A 15,782-nucleotide genomic window follows, 5' to 3' on the forward strand; every position below is an offset into this window, starting at 1 on the left:
ACATCACATGCAATCAATATAAGTGATATGATATGGCCATCATCATCTTGTGCTTGTGATCTCCATCTCCGAAGCACCGTCATGATCACCATCGTCACCGGCGCGACACCTTGATCTCCATCGTAGCATCGTTGTCGTCTCGCCAACTATTGCTTTTACGACTATCGCTACCGCTTAGTGATAAAGTAAAACAATTACATGGCGATTGCATTGCATACAATAAAGCGACAACCATATGGCTCCTGCCAATTGCCGATAACTCGGTTACAAAACATGATCATCTCATACAATAAAATATAGCATCATGTCTTGACCATATCACATCACAACATGCCCTGCAAAAACAAGTTAGACGTCCTCTACTTTGTTGTTGCAAGTTTTACGTGGCTGCTACGGGCTTAGCAAGAACCGTTCTTACCTACGCATCAAAACCACAACGATAGTTTGTCAAGTTGGTGCTGTTTTAACCTTCGCAAGGACCGGGCGTAGCCACACTCGGTTCAACTAAAGTGAGAGAGACAGACACCCGCCAGTCACCTTTAAGCAACGAGTGCTCGCAACGGTGAAACCAGTCTCGCGTAAGCGTACGCGTAATGTCGGTCCGGGCCGCTTCATCTCACAATACCGCTGAACCAAAATATGACATGCTGGTAAGCAGTATGACTTATATCGCCCACAACTCACTTGTGTTCTACTCGTGCATATAACATCAACGCATAAAACCAGGCTCGGATGCCACTGTTGGGGAACGTAGTAATTTCAAAAAAATTCTACGCACACGCAAGATCATGGTGATGCATAGCAACGAGAGGGGAGAGTGTTGTCCACGTACCCTCGTAGACCGAAAGCGGAAGCGTTAACACAACGCGGTTGATGTAGTCGTACGTCTTCACGATCCGACCGATCAAGTATCGAACGCACGGCACCTCCGAGTTCAGCACACGTTCAGCTCGATGACGTCCCTCGAACTCCGATCCAGCCGAGTGTTGAGGGAGAGTTTCGTCAGCATGACGGCGTGGTGACAATGTTGATGTTCTACCGACGCAGGGCTTCGCCTAAGCACCGCTACGATATTATCGAGGTGTAATATGGTGGAGGGGGGCACCGCACACGGCTAAGAGATCAATGATCAATTGTGTATCTAGAGGTGCCCCCCTGCCCCCGTATATAAAGGAGCAAGGGGAGGTTCGGCCGGCCAAGGGGAGAGGCGCGCCAGGACGAGTCCTACTCCTACCGGGAGTAGGACTCCTCCCTGTTCCATGTTGGACTAGGAGAGAGAGGGGGAAGAGGTGGAGGGGAGGAAGGAAAGGGGGGGCGCCGCCCCCCTCTCCTTGTCCTATTCGGATTGGGGGGAGGGGCGTGCGGCCCTACCCTAGCCTCCTCTCCTCTCTTCCACCTAGGCCCACTAAGGCCCATTAAGTTACCGGGGGGTTCCGGTAACCTCCCGGTACTCCGGAAAAATCCCGATTTCACCCGGAACACTTCCGATGTCCAAACATAGGCTTCCAATATATCAATCTTTATGTCTCGACCATTTCGAGACTCCTCATCATGTCCGTGATCACATCCGGGACTCCGAACAACCTTCGGTACATCAAAACATATAAACTCATAATATAACTGTCATCGTAACGTTAAGCGTGCGGACCCTACGGGTTCAAGAACTATGTAGACATGACCGACACACCTCTCCGGTCAATAACCAATAGCGGAACCTGGATGCTCATATTGGTTCCCACATATTCTACGAAGATCTTTATCGGTCAGACCGCATAACAACATACGTTGTTCCCTTTGTCATCGGTATGTTACTTGCCCGAGATTCGATCGTCGGTATCTCGATACCTAGTTCAATCTCGTTACCGGCAAGTCTCTTTACTCGTTCCGTAATACATCATCCCGCAACTAACTCATTAGTCACAATGCTTGCAAGTCTTATAGTGATGTGTATTACTGAGTGGGCCCAGAGATACCTCTCCGACAATCGGAGTGACAAATCCTAATCTCGAAATACGCCAACCCAACAAGTACCTTTGGAGACACCTGTAGAGCACCTTTATAATCACCCAGTTACGTTGTGACGTTTGGTAGCACACAAAGTGTTCCTCCGGTAAACGGGAGTTGCATAATCTCATAGTCATAGGAACATGTATGAGTCATGAAGAAAGCAATAGCAACATACTAAACGATCGAGTGCTAAGCTAACGGAATGGGTCAAGTCAATCACATCATTCTCCTTATGATGTGATCCCGTTAATCAAATGACAACTCATGTCTATGGCTAGGAAACATAACCATCTTGGATCAACGAGCTAGTCAAGTAGAGGCATACTAGTGACAGTCTGTTTGTCTATGTATTCACACATGTATTATGTTTCCGGTTAATACAATTCTAGCATGAATAATAAACATTTATCATGCTATAAGGAAATAAATAATAACTTTATTATTGCCTCTAGGGCATATTTCCTTCGGTGGCCACCTCGAAGCTTCCTTTACTTCAACTCCAAGTCTCCTGGATCACGTTCGTTCCAAAAATCACGCTCCCAAAGGTTTCATTCCATTTGGACTCCGTTTGATATTCCTTTTCTGCGAAACACTGAAACAAGGGAAAAAACAGAAACTGGCACTGGCTCTGGGTTAATAGGTTAGTCCCAAAAAATAATATAGAAGTGTTTAATAAAGCCCATAAACATCCAAAACAGATAATATAATAGCATGAATACTTCATAAATTATAGATACGTTGGAGACGTATCACCTCCCACTCACTTCTTTCGAGAGAAACTCTTTCTCTAGAAAGGTTCCATTCTTAGCAACAAAGATCTTGCCTTCGGATCTGTGATAGAAGGTGTACCCAACAGTTTCTTTTGGGTATCCTATCAAGACGCACTTCTCCGATTTGGGTTCGAGCTTATCAGGCTGAAGCTTTTTCACATAAGCATCGCAACCCCAAACTTTAAGAAATGACATCTTAGGTTTCTTGCCAAACCACAGTTCATACGGTGTCATCTCAACGGATATAGACGGTGCCCTATTTAACGTGAATGCAGTTGTCTCTAATGCATAACCCCAAAACGATGTGGTAAATCGGTAAGAGACATTGTACATCGCACCATATCTAATAAAGTACGGTTACGATGTTCGGACACACCATTATTGTCGTCGTTTTGTCATGGCAGATGTCCTAGTGTGAGGACTTAGTCGCGGAGCCATCGCAATGAGGTTAGCTTAAAGCGGTTAATCAGGACAAAGGACACGAGGAGTTTATACTGGTTCGGCCCCTTGCGGTGAAGGTAAAGGCCTAATCCAGTTTGAGGTGGTATTGCTAGGGTTTCGATGACCAGGGAGCGAATACGCCTTGCCTGGCTCACGATCTGTTGTTTCTTGTCCCTAAACCGCCGCCAGGTCGTCCCTTTATATACACAGGTTGACGCCCCGCGGTTCATAGAATCCCGGCTGGCTCATAAACGTGTCCGGCCCGGTATCTACTCTTTCCTGTCTTACAATACAAGTCATACGCCTGTGGCGGTTTATGACTATGGGCCCTAACCCGCCTCTGGGCTTTGTGCCTTCTTATTAAGTCTCCTTCATAAGTCACCATCTTCTATGTCTTCATGGGCTTCAATACTGGTATCATCATGGGTATAATCTGGCCCCTCCTGGGGGGTTTATACTCAATAGTTATATCCCCAACATTAGGCCCCAGGTTGATTTGAACTTGTTCACATCAATCTTCAACACTTAGAAAAATCCCTCCTTCATTACCTTCGCAAAACTTATAACTCGCCATGACGTCATCTTCTGGAATCATGATAACCCGCCGTGACGATACTTGCCATTAACTTTACACAGAACCCAAAAATTTTAATGTATCCCCTTTTCTTTAATGAATTCTCCGAAAATTGAGGCGTCTACACATCTACAGATCTTTTTTTACCTCCTTGATTCCCGCGCTTACCACTTATCCATTCGACTTATAAATAGGACCGGGGGTCCCTTTCACTTTTCCCTCCTCCGTGCCTCTTTGCCTCATTGTCTTCCTTGCATCGCCCTAGCGCTTCGAGCTCCGCCGCCGCCGTTGAACTTCGCTTCTGCTTCAACGTTGGCCGCTGCATCAACCTGTTCGGACCAGACTCCGCTTGCGCACCTCCGCCATTCAACAGCTTCAGTAAGTTCTTCTTCCTCCTCTCCGTAGATCTGTTTAGGGTTCGCACTAGCTCATGGAGGTTCGGCGCTGTTCTTCACCTGTTCTTCACCATAGCATAAATGGCAGATTCAAACTTGATATATTCCTGTGTGGTAGCAGTAATAGCCCTTCCTTTTGCATCGGATCATCTCTTTTATATAGAAAGCCCAATCTGGAACTTCATAAACTGTTCAAGTACCAATATTTAGGTCTGAATATTTTTCTTTTTCTGGCACACGGTAGATCCAAAATTGCGACATCAATCTGTGAAAACTGCTTTTCATCACTTAGTCTTCAGATCTATACTTTGAATATCTGTATAGGCGGTTTAACTCAGAAAATCATAATCCGCCAGGTACCATTAGTCCCCTCTTAAACCGCCAATTGCTCATGTATGGAACTTGATAACATCAATCTCCGGTTTAACACTTTAGCATGCTTCAACACTTTCTACCTTTTAACTTTTAGCGGATTAACCATGAATCTTAAACCGGCACAAACCTTCTTCCAGGTTATCAAATAAATGGCCAAATCCTTTTATTCCTGCAACTGGGTTCAATCCCGGGTTAGAGAAGAAAGGCTAAACAGGTTTGTTGATACTGGCGCTTTAGCCAAAAAGGAAGTCATCCATCGGAGAGTCCCTGGTTCTGAATGTCCTCCTAAGCCCAAGGAAGGAGAAGTGGTCATTTTTGCTGATCATCTGAGTCCAGGATTTAGCCCTCCCGGATCAAAAAAATTCCGTCATGTGCTTCATTTCCTCCAGCTTCACCCTCAAGATATTGGACCGAACTCCGTATCCAATATTTGCAATTTTCAAGTGTTCTATGAAGCTTACCTACAAGAGGAGCCCACGCTCGAATTGTTCAGAGTACTATTTAAACCGCCACACAGAATTTGTGGACGGGCCCAACACTGAACTTGGCGGGGTATCCATCCAAAAGAGAAAAGATGTCAGCTTCCCTCATGCCAACCATCATAGCCATCCTAAAGACTGGAATCAAACTTGGTTCTATTGCCGAGATACATCTCTAGTTGATGAAAATCCTCTGTCGGGTTATCTTGCTCACCGGCTTAGCAGTACACATCCACTCCCCCAAAGACTCAGCGCAAAGTAACGAGCCAAATATGCGCCACAACTCTCAAAGCTCAGAGCCTTTGTGGCAAACGGTTTAACAGGCGTTGATTTCGTCCGTTGCTGGGTGTCCTGGAGTATTTTACCCTTAAGCCGTCGCCCCGGTTTAATGTGTGAATATAAAGGGGACTTGAAAGATCCTCAACACCACAATGACATTCAGCTGACTGATGCTGAAGTTACTGAAGCTGTCAAGAAAATGCTAGATATACCGGTGGCTAAGTGCAGCAAAACATGACTTAGTCCTTTCTGTGCTACAAATAGGCCGCCAGCTGTAAGAACTGCTTAACTCCTGCTTACTCCATATTCTTAATACCCATTTATGATCTTTTCAATTTTTAACAGGGTGATGATCCATTCTGGAAAAAGAAGTCGCATGATAAACTGGCCAAAACAACTCGCCCCAAGACCAAGGTCCACAAGAAGCCTGCCAAGAAGAAAACCGCCGAATCCACCGAGTTGAACATCGATGATGACCTTGATAACCTGGAGTCAGAGGTAGAACTTGATTCTCTTCGCTCCTTTTCATACACCTCATTGACAATGACCATTATCAGGATGACGCTGAGGCTAGCCATGCTGGTGACGTAGAGGTAATTATTCTTTCCTCCGGCTCAGATCCTCTGCCAACGCAGAAAACCCGTCAAGCAAACCGGAAAGTAAGATTTTCACACCCTGTAGCTTACTTGGATCCAAACTTTCTTTTGAAGAAACAACAACACGAAGCTCGCCGCACAACCCGGCATAGTGGCCAGGTGGTTACTTCCTCCGGTTTACCGAACACACCGGTTCGTAAATGCCGCCCAGAGGTCTCTTATACTTCTGACACACATTATCCCAAGGTAGGTTATTTCCGATATCCTCCTAATCAGTCTGATTCAAATTATCAGGGAACTTCCCATTCTTCCTCTAGCGAATCAACAGAGACGCAAATTCCAACCCTTAAAATAGTTCCTGGGTGAGCATATTTAACTCACCCTTCATATCTTATACTTGATCTTTATACTCACCTAATCTACACTTATTATTTTCAGGGCCCAAGCCAGAGCCAGTAAAAGGGCCAATGTGAATAAACCAGCTGAAGACCCCATTCAATCTGAACCGGAAAAGACCCCTGAACCATCTAACCCAAATGCTGAAAACCTTCCTGATGACCCGCTACCGCAAGATCATGAAACTGAAGTTGAGCATATGGAAGTTGATCCAATGATTCAGGCTGATAAACCGCCAAGCCCAACTAAAACCACCGATGACAAAGCTGACGATGTTGTGGTTACTGGCTTTGGTTACACCACCCCTGGTAACCCCATTGCTCTGTCAAAACACAGTGCCAAAGAAGAAATCTCTGCTGTTGACAAGGGCAAGTGGAAAGCGGACTTGGAAAGCTATACCCACCTCAGCGCCCAAGATATCCATTCTGGGTTTTTAAACCGTCTGTACACGAGCCGTGACTATGAAGCCGGTTTAGTGAACATGATGAAGGAGCGATATGAGGTAAATGTTGTTAACTCTGCATAAGTATTCTTCCCTTATGACTGATTTAGAATATCAACTCCAGTAGCCCCCAAGGGCCGATTTATAATACCAATATGAACCGGGACTTGTGAAATAACAATACTTCAATTTTGCGTGTGTAGCCCCCAAGGGCCGGTTTATCTTTTCAAGATAAGCCGGGACTTTAGAATAATAATTCTTCAATTTCACCTGTGTAGCCCCCAAGGGCCGGCTTATACTTTCAAGATGAATTGAGACTTTTATGCTGTAAGGCTCAAAATTCTTGTTCAACACTTTTGTAAACCGATTGACCACCAAGCTGATTGATGGAAGAAAAAATCCATAGTTTTAACTTGAGCAAATATGCATTAGCCCCCAAGTGCCAAGAATAATACTTGTATTGAGCTTGGGACTTGTAAAAAATGATAAGAAGCAATAGACATTAGCCCCCAAGTGCCAAGAATAATACTTGTATTGAGCTTGGGACTTGTAAAAAAATTGATAAGAAGCAATAGACATTAGCCCCCAAGTGCCAAGTGTATGACTTGCTATGTGCTTGGGACTTCAAATATACACTGCCAACTCATAAATTGCATGTCTCTTGCAGGCTGAGCTTAGCAAAAAAGAATCCCAAATCGCCTACCTTCAAGAAAATATGAAATCTCAACAAGCAGAAACTTCCAAGGCCAAGGAAGAGCTGACCAGTGCTTTAGCAGCCATGGAAAAACTGAAGGAGAGCTTCAAGAGCAAGTGGGTAGGCTGGGATGCAGAAAAGACAACTCTGCTAAAGAGGGCTGAGGACGCTGAAGCAGCCCTTAATCCGGTGGCAGAGGAGCTAACTGGCTTGAAACAACAAATAAATGCTATGACTGCTGCCGTTTTTGGTAAATAACTTCTTCATAATCTTTAAACATGTATTATCCCATAAACTGTCGGTTTACCAACGTTTGTGATGATGCAGGATCTCGCATTGCTCATCTTGGCTCGGAGATGCGGAAGAAACTGAAGGCTGCCTATACACTTATAGAGCAATATATACCGGCGCACAACAGATCATCTACACAGCTTCTCATAACAAGCCACCCCCAACTTTGATCAAGGAAACATTAGAGAGGCTGTCGATGATGCCTGCCCAGTTTGAAGAGCTAAAGAGATCAGCTGCAAGGGCAGCTGCTCTTACCGCACTAACTCGGGCCAAAGCATGGATACCTGGTCTTGATCCGGCTGATGTGGGAAACGGCTATCCGAGCATAAAGGAGGACGGGTCGGACTTTGATAATGAAGACCTCAGAGCCTTGACGAAGGAAATGCGCCCATTGGCTAGCAAATTGGCTGAAGAGACCGATCTTTCTCATTATCAGTCAATTTATGATGCCAACAACAAGAGAGTTAATGCGCCAACCTATGATGCTCCAACTCTTATTCCTCCAATCCGTAAGCATACCTATGCCCCTGATGTTGATCCCTCCCCACTTATAAGTGATGAAGGTGCATTCAAAGCCTTAACTGGGATCGATTGGACAACCATTGACTTCCAGCCACTGGGTAGAGAAGAGGAAGATGAACCGGAGCAGGATAATCCGGAACCTTCAAGTCAGCCCGGCCAAGATTCATAAACCGGGCATAAATCATTGACCTCCAATGTCTGCTTTTCTGTAAGACTTGTTGAAAACAATTATTCTTTTGGGCACTGAACGCCTTTGTAATAGGCTAGCTTAAACTCTTGATCTACTATGCCATCGCGCATATTTTCTTTTGCATGATACTGCTGATCCTCCATGTTAATACATGCCACATATGCTTATGATATGAGCAATTTGAATTTGTCTCTGCATTCAACAGTGTAAAATGTATCCTGGCGGTTTACCGCTGGACGGGTTATAATGCTCAATATAAAACCATGGAGAATTAATCCTAGGTTATAACCAAAGCTAGACTGAAGAATAACCATATATAATTGAGCATATAGCATACCTGTGATAGTTGATCACACTGTTGGTTTACCAAGCAAGTATAAGGGTGATAACCCAAATTTGAGTACTAGTAATTTATCATATATTGCCGACTTATGAAGAGAGCCAGGCTGGGTTAATAAACACCGGATGATATGTTATTTCATACTGGCGACTTATAGTCAAAACCAGACCGGGTTAATAAACACCGGAGCTTAATTTATCATGTACTGACGACTTATAGTCGAAAGCCAAGCCGGGTTAATAAACACCGGCGAAGTGTGATAATAAAACCTTATAAGCTTTATCAGATAAACCTCAAAAGACCTATCGAAATAAAAACACACGAAAATGAGGCTTTTCATGGGCTGCCAGCCCGAAAATTCGAGGCTTTTCACGGGCTGCCAGGCCATTGAGTTAAACCGTTTTACAAACCTTATAAGATGGACCTCACTTTAACCAATCGTCGTTTTAACTTTGACAAGTTCAGGGTCTGCATAAGATTGACTTGTCAAACGTTCGGCGGGTCATTCTAGGAATACTTGGGTGGAGTGTCTTACTTAAAAAGGCAGGATAACCCAGGGTTTTAGGTGAATACACCTGGCTTCCAAGCCTGGGTTTTAAGCCTATCACAAGGGTTATAGCAACTCTTATTCTTTAGAACCAAAGAGCCCCCAAGCAATATTTCTGAGCTATGCTCAATGGGCACCTATGTTTGAGTTGTGCTTTTGCAACAAACTCTCTTTGGTCCCTTTAATCTGGGTAGCAAGCCCCCAAGTTTTTTTTGTGGCCGATAAGCCGGATCAAAGGGTAATCATAACTTTGCTCTATAAAGCAGAAGCGCCCAAGTGACCAAAAACTCATTATTTAAGAGAAAACAACAGAGACCCTGCTTTAACAGGGATGCCGGTTTTATTATATTGATCATAATATATACATTGTCAAAATATGTACATCAGAAGAGCCAGTGGCTCAGGTATAGTAGGGCCGAAGATGAGCAATATTCCACGGTCGGTGGGTCTCCTCCTCCTGCTTACGTGAGTCTTTGTGCTCCCGAACATCGATAAGGTAGTAGGACCCATTGTTGAGATTCTTACTGACCACAAAAGGTCCTTCCCAAGGTGGGGATAACTTGTGCATATCAGTTTGATCCTAGATAAGCCGGAGCACCAGATCGCCTTCTTGAAAAGTTCTAGTTTTAACCCGACGGCTGTGGTAACGGCGAAAATCTTGCTGATAAATCACCGAACGAGCTGCTGCAATGTCACGCTTCTCATCCAACAAATCCAGTGCTTCTTGACGTGCTTGTTCGTTGTCCGCTTCAACATAAGCCGCCACCCGAGGTGACTCATGACGGATGTCACTAGGGAGAACTGTCTCTGCTCTGTAAACCATGAAGAAAGGCGTGTAACCCGTAGACCTGTTGGGGGTGGTATTAATGCTCCATAACATGGAAGGTAACTCCTCCACCCAACAACCCGGCGTCCTTTGCAAGGGAACCATAAGCCGGGGCTTGATGCCTCTCAAGATCTCTTGATTGGCTCTCTCAGCTTGACCATTAGATTGGCGGTGAGCCAATGATGATACATCAAGCCGGATATGCTCACGTTGACAGAATTCCTTCATAGCACCCTTGGAGAGATTACTGCCATTGTCTGGTATAATGCTGTGTGGAAAGCCAAAACGGAAGATCACCTTCTTCATAAATTGAACCGCCGTGGCTGCATCACATTTACTGACCGGCTCTGCCTCGACCCACTTAGTGAACTTATCAACCGCCACCAAAAGGTGGGTCTTCTTATCCTTGGACCTCTTAAAAGGCCCAACCATATCAAGCCCCCAACTTGCAAACGGCCAAGTGATTGGGATCATCCTTAACTCCTGAGCCGGAACATGAGCGCGTCGTGAAAACTTCCGACAACCGTCACATTTTCTGACCAAGTCTTCAGCGTCAGCATGAGCTGTCAGCCAATAGAAACCGTGACGAAAAGCCTTGGCTACTAGAGATTTAGAACCGGCATGATGTCCACAATCTCCTTGATGGATCTCACGCAAAATCTCACAGCCTTCTTCAGGAGAAACGCAACATTGAAACGCCCCAGTGACACTGCAATGATGTAACTCCCCGTTGACAACAGTCATCGACTTGGACCGCCGGGTTATTTGCCTGGCCAAAGTTTCATCCTCGCCAAAAACACACTTGGCCGGGTTAAGCATCATCTTATACACCCAGAGGTTATCAAAGGTTTCCTTCAAATCATCTATCAACGTCTCCTTCTTTCTGGATTTCACCACAATATCATCCACATAAGCATGAACATTTCGCCCAATCTGATTATGAAGGCAATTCTGCACACATCGCCGATAAGTCGCCTAGGCACTCTTGAGCCCAAAAGGCATAGACACATAGCAGAAGGCTCCAAAGGGAGTTATAAAAGCTGTCTTCTCTTGGTCCTTAACTGCCATCTTGATCTGATGATATCCAGAATAAGCATCCAAAAAATTCAAACGCTCACAACCCGCCATAGCATCAATAATCTGATCAATACGAGGGAGAGCAAAAGGATCAGCCGGACAAGCCTTGTTTAAATCCGTGTAGTCCACACATACACCAAGTGTCGTTCTTCTTAAGTACTAGCACGGGTTAGCCAACCACTCAGGATGAAAAACTTCAACAATAAACACAGCCGCCAAGAGCCGGGCTACCTCCTCACCAATGGCCTTGCGCCTTTCTTCATTCAAACGACGAAGAAACTGCCTGACCGGTTTAAATTTTGGATCAATATTGAGAGTGTGCTCAGCGAGTTCCCTCGGTACACCTGGCATGTCAGAAGGTTTCCATGCAAAGATGTCCCGGTTCTCACAGATGAACTCGATGAGTGCGCTTTCCTATTTCGGATCCAGATTAGCACTGATATTGAACTGCTTTGATAAGTCGCCAGGAACAAAATCAACCATCTTAGTATCATCATCCAATTTAAACTTCCAGGCCGGATCATGCTCAGTAGTTGGCTTTTTCAAAGAACTCATATCTGCCGGCTCAACATTGTCCTTATAAAATTTTAACTCCTCCGCTGCACAGACCGACTCAGCATAAGCTGCATTGCCCTCTTCACACTCCAAAGCTATCTTCCGGCTCTTGTGTACTGTGATGGTTCCCTTATGACCTGCCATCTTGAGCTACAAATAAACATAACAGGGCCTTGCCATGAATTTAGCATAAGCCGGCCGTCCAAACAGGGCATGATAAGGGCTCTTGATTTTCACCACTTCAAAGGTAAATGTCTCTGACCTAGAGTCATGATCATCTCGAAAAGCCACTTCCAGAGCTATCTTACCAACTGGGTATGCCGACTTACGAGGCACCACGCCATGGAACACAGTGTTCGACGGTTTAAGATTTTTATCTGTCAACCCCATGCGACAGAAAGTTTCATAATAAAGGATATTGATGCTGCTCCCTCCGTCCATGAGCACCTTGGTGAACTTATATCCTCCGACATGAGGTGCGACCACCAAAGCCAAGTGACCCGGATTATCAACCCGGGGCGGGTGATCTTCCCGACTCCACACAATGGGCTACTCAGACCAGCGCAAGTAACGGGGGACTGCCGGTTCAACAGCGTTCACCGCCCTCTTATGAAGCTTCTGGTCACGCTTACATAAGCTAGTGGTAAAGACATGATATTGTCCGCTATTCAACTGCTTCGGGTTGCTCTGATAACCAGACTATTGCTGCTGTTGATTCCCCTGATTATTCTGCTGATTGTAACCACCCTGGTTGCCATGACTGCCTTGATTTCCTTGGAACCCTGAGCTAGAGCCGCCTCCGCCGTAACCTGGTCCATGGTAACCGGATCCTGAACCGCCACCCGGCCCATGACTGTCTTGGAAAAGATTCAAATTTTTGAACTCCTTCATAATGAAGCAATCCTTCCAGAGGTGCCCAGACGGCCTCTCTCGCGTCCCGTGTCTTGGGCAGGGCTGATTTAATAGCTGCTCAAGATTGATGCCTGACCCTCCAGTCTGCGAGGGTGTTTTACCCTTCCGACGCTGACCATTATTCTATGCATTGGTGTTAGCCACAAAGTCAAAACTATTATCAGCCTTGCGCTTATCGTTGCCTCCCTGGTTCACCGGGTTATGTTGCTGCCCCTTGGTGTTGCTGCTCTTCTTTCCCTTTCCCCGCTTTTCGTCATCAGACTCGGGGTCCTTGGTACCATCAGAGTCAGCATACTTAACCAGAGCCGCCATGAGTGTCCCCATGTCATTGCAGTGGCGTTTGAGCCGCCCCAATTTCTGCTTCAGGGGCGTGAAACGACAATTGCTTTCCAACATTAAAACTGCTGAGTCGGCATTGATGCGATCCAACGAGTGCAGAATTGTTGAGACCCGGCTCACCCAATGAGTCGTTGATTCACCTTCTTCTTGGACACAGGCGGCTAAATCCACAATTGACATGGGCTGCTTGCATGTGTCTTTAAAATTCTGGATAAACCGAGCCTTTAACTCGGCCCATGACCCAATGGAGTTGGCAGGGAGCCCCTTTAACCAAGTACAGGCCGTCCCTTCCAACATCAGGGGAAAATACTTAGCACACACTGCTTCGCTAACATCCAGCAATTCCATGGCCATCTCATAACTCTCAATCCATGCCTCAGGAGGTAAGTCGGCTGTGTAGTTAGGCACTTTGCGAGGACCTTTGAAATCCTTGGGCAGACGCTCATTACGTAGAGCTGGCACTAAACATGGCACGCCCAAATTCCTAAAGGTTACACCTGGCACCACTGAAGTTGTTGAACAAACCGGAGTAGGTTGATGGGCCGCATACTGAGCCGCCAGCTCGGCCTCCCGACGTGCTCTACCTTGATCTACTACGTTCTGAGCATCAGCACCTCCACTCGCCGGGTTATGTCCGCGTGGCGGGTTATGATTCCGTCCACTACTTGACACAGCCGGCTCATCGGTACGCCTGCTATAACTCCGGCTTGGGCGAGGGGTGGAATGAATCAAGTCACGGCTGTAAGAATAAGCCTGCTGCTGAACCAAAGCTGTCTGAAGAAGCTCTCTAGCCCTCCGTGTTTCAACCGTCGTTGGAGACTCGCCTTCAACCAGGAGAGCCGCCAATCGTGACACTGTAGCGATCATGTTATCCAAAGGGTTAGAGTAATGACCTGGTGGCATTTGCACGTGCGGCGGCCGGTTATTGTTCTGACGAGGAGGGTCCATCGTGCGTGGCTGAACCGGCGTACCCGCACCAGGCGTTTCGACCCGGTTTACCACTGCCGGGTTACTGGTTCCTGCTCCTGGTGTGTTAAAGAGATTTCTTGCCTCGTAAACCGGGGGTAGATGACTCTAATGCCTCCTTCTCATGACATCGTTTGATGCGTTTTGATCTAGCATGAGCCGGTAAGACTCCGACTGAATCTGCTGTGCCTGAGCATCCAAAGCGACCCGCTCCTCGGCCATCCTAGTGTTTTCTGCGTTCAGCTCCTCCTTGGCCTGTGCTATCTCATCACGCAATTTTGCAACCGCCGCATTATGCTGGTCCTGTTCCGCCGGGTTAACCACCATTGTTAACAACACTGTCAGTTTATCCAGCAAATCAGTTAAGGCCTGAGCCGGCGGACGCACAGGGCCTCCTGCCCCGGCTGCCGTCGCCGCTGCTGATCCGAAAATCAATGCCGCTGCAGTTGAAGAATGATGTACCGGCCATGAAGATCGCAACCTGGTTCGGCGGCTCGCAGGGGTCCGGAATACTGTCGCCATCGGAACAGACCCCAAGCCGGCCATCTTGCAGTTGGTACAATGACTCGGTCTCACCGGTGGATGACTCGCCATCTGAATAGACAACTGTCTCACCGTTAGATACCGACTCAGATTCCGCACTGTTAATGAATCCCATGAAGGCACGCTTCATGGCGGGCTGAACTCGGGCAGGTCTTGCACGCTGAGCCGTCTCGATGATGTCGATGCAGATGTCTGGCTCAGGGCCCGGTTCGCCGATCTTGCCAATGAAGACGTGAATTCCACCAAAGGGGACCCGGTACCCAGACTCGATTGAGCCGGCCTCGGGGCCCCAACCTGCGTCGTTGATGTAGAACTTGCCGCGACGACTCTTGGTCATCCGGCCCACAGCGTATCCCTTGAGCCCTTCGAAGTTGCCCTCTAAGAACCTGAAACCATCGTGCGATAGCCCCACAGTGGGCGCCAACTGTCATGGTTTTGTCACGGCAGATGTCCTAGTGTGAGGACTTAGTCACGGAGCCATCGCAACGAGGTTAGCTTGAAGGGGTTAATCAGGACAAAGGACACGACGAGTTTATACTAGTTCGGCCCCTTGCGGTGAAGGTAAAGGCCTAATCTAGTTTGAGGTGGTATTGCTAGGGTTTCGATGACCAGGGAGCGAATACGCCTTGCATGGCTCTCGATCTGTTGTTTCTTGTCCCTAAACCGCCGCCGGGTCGTCCTTTTATATACACAGGTTGACGCCCCGCGGTTCACAGAATCCCTGCCAGCTCATAAACGTGTCCGGCCCGGTATCTACTCTTTCCAGTCTTACAATACAAGTCATACGCCAATGGCGGTTTATGTCTACGGGCCCTAACCCGCCTCTGGGCTTTGGGCCTTCTAATTAAGTCTCCTTCATAAGTCGCCATCTTCTATGTCTTCATGGGCTTCAATACTGGTATCATCATGGGTATAATCCGGCCCCTACTGGGCGGTTTATACTCAATAGTTATATCCCCAACAATTATGCCGTGGTGTTCCAGGTGGCATGAGTTTGTGAAACTATTCCACATTGTTTTAATTGAAGGACAAACTCATAACTCAAATATTCGCCTCTGCGATTAGATCATAGAAACTTTATTTTCTTGTTACGATGATTCTCCACTTCACTCTAAAATTCTTTTAACTTCTCAAATGTTTCAGACTTGTGTTTCATCAAGTAGATATACCCATATCTGCTCAAATCATCTACGAAGGTCAGAAAATAATGATACCCGCCGCGAGCC

The sequence above is a fragment of the Triticum aestivum genome, chromosome 3D (genome assembly GCF_018294505.1).
Source record: "Triticum aestivum cultivar Chinese Spring chromosome 3D, IWGSC CS RefSeq v2.1, whole genome shotgun sequence".
NCBI lineage: Eukaryota > Viridiplantae > Streptophyta > Magnoliopsida > Poales > Poaceae > Triticum > Triticum aestivum.